General features: G+C 34.2%; 1 non-coding gene across 1 annotated transcript; it reads left to right on the top strand.

Moving 5' to 3' along the window:
* Positions 1-299: 299 nt before the first annotated feature.
* LOC112401653 (small nucleolar RNA U3) lies at positions 300-510 on the top strand. The gene has a single exon (XR_003003610.1). It is a non-coding gene; the product is annotated as a small nucleolar RNA U3 (small nucleolar RNA).
* Positions 511-2,258: the final 1,748 nt, after the last annotated feature.

Genomic DNA, 2,258 nt, shown 5'->3' with positions numbered 1-2,258 from the left:
ATCACATTTTGAAACAACCCCCAGATAGAGTCCCTGCTGGTCCTTTGTGGGAGGGGCCCACACCAGCCACAGCAGGAGCCTGTCTTGACTATTGATCCTTTCCATGTCTGAAACTGCTGGAATCCTCCCAGAGCCCATGACATAAACTTAAGAGAACTAAAATTCCAACAAGGCAAATCCACTAGGAACGAAGTGCCCAACTTAGAAATTAGAAAAATTACAGAATAAATCTAAAAGTACTTTAGGGATACTGAAGTACTAAAACTTTGAGCAGAAATCAGCAAATTAAAAAACAAAGGTAAAATGTTTTGGGGATCATTTGTATATTTCGTTATTAGACAAGTTTCTCTGAATGTGTAGAGCACCCAAAACCACAAGGAAGAGGTACAGCATTCTCTCCTGAGCGTGAAGCCAGCTCTAGGTGTTGCTTCTGCAACTGCCATTAGCCAGTGATAATCCTTCTTCTCTTCCTTTGGGAGAGTAAGAGGGAGGGAATGCTGTCTGAGTGGTTTTGAATGAGAAAACAAACAAACAAAAAACAAAGATAAAGAGGGAGGGATAAATTAGGAGTTTGGGATTAACATAAACACACTACTATATATAAAATAAACAACAAGCACCAACTGTATAGCACAGGGAACTCTACTCAATATCTTGAAATAACCTATAATGGGAAAGAATCTGAAAAAGAAATATATACATATCTGAATCACTTTGCTGTACACCTGAAAAAAACACAACATTGTAAATCAACTATACTTCAATTAAAAAAAGAAAGATAAAGAAAATTAAGTTTTGAAAACACCAACCTCACAATAGACTGATCAAAAAAAAAAGAGAGAAAACATAAGTTGGTAACTGTATAAAAGAAGACATAACTATACGTAAGGCAAAGACTTTTTAAAAAATTGAAGCATTAGTTTAAAATATTCACAGGAAGAAAACCCCAGGACAAGATAGATTTATTGGCAAGTTCCACCAAACTTTTAAGGAACAGATCATCTGAATGTTTTACAAATTATTTCAGAGGCTAGAAAAAGATGAATATTAGCCTTTTCATTTATATGGAGCCAGTAAAATCTTGATAGGCAAACCAGTTAAGGACTGTATGAGAAAGGGAAATTAAAGGGCCCATTTTACTCATGAATATAAATACAAAAAAATCCTAAATAAAACATTAACAACTCAACTCCTTTAGTGTATAAAAAAGATAATACACCATTATCAAGTTGGGTTTATCTCAGGTATGCAAGGATGTTTTAAAATTAAAAAATATATTTTTCCAAAGAAGAAATGCAGATGGCCACCAGGCATATGAAAGGATGCTCAACATTGCTAATCATCAAGGAAATGCAAATCAAAACTACAATGATATATCACCTCACACTTGTTTAGAACAGCTATCATCAAAGAGAACACAAATAACAAATATTGGTGAGGATGTGGAGAAAAGGGAACCCTTGTACACTGTTAGTAGGAAGGTAAATTGGTTCAGCCACTGTGGAAAAGAGTATGGAGGATTCTCAAAACACTATAAATAGAGCTACCATATGACTCAGCAATTCCAGTCCTGGATATATATCCAAAAAGCAAAAACAAAAACAAAAACCCCAAAAAAACACGAATTCAAAAAGATACACCCCAATGTTCATGGCAGAATTATTTACAATTGCCAAGACATGGAAGCAACCTAAGTGTCCCTCAACAGATGAATGGATAAGGAAGATGTGGTGTATATGTACAATGGAATACTACTCAGCCATAAGAAAGAATGAAATTTTGCCATTTGTAGCAACATGGATGGACTTGGAGGGCATAATGATAAGTGAAATAAGTCAGACAGAGAAAGATAAGTACTGTATGATATCACTTGTATGTGGAATCTAAAAAATACAACAAACTAGTGAATATAACAAAAAAAGATGTAGACTCACAGAATAAACTAGTGGTTACCAGTGGTGGGGGGGCAATATATGGATGGGGGAGTGGGAGGCACAAGCTATTGGGTGTAAGACAGGCTCAAGGATGTGTTACACAACATGGGAATAGAGTCAATATTTTGTAATGACTGTAAATGAAAGTAACATTTAAAATTGTATAAAAAATACAGTATTGAGGGAAAATAAATTTAAAGATTTAAAAAAATGAATATGGCCAGAAAAATTAGAAAATACATAAATATTACCACATCAACACACTAAAAGAGATATACTATAAATATGAAAGGAAAACCACTCCATTAATCCATAATTAAAAAA

Source organism: Neophocaena asiaeorientalis, unplaced genomic scaffold (genome assembly GCF_003031525.2).
Source record: "Neophocaena asiaeorientalis asiaeorientalis breed wild unplaced genomic scaffold, Neophocaena_asiaeorientalis_V1.1 scaffold33, whole genome shotgun sequence".
NCBI lineage: Eukaryota > Metazoa > Chordata > Mammalia > Artiodactyla > Phocoenidae > Neophocaena > Neophocaena asiaeorientalis.
This window is presented reverse-complemented; position numbering and strand designations above follow the sequence as displayed.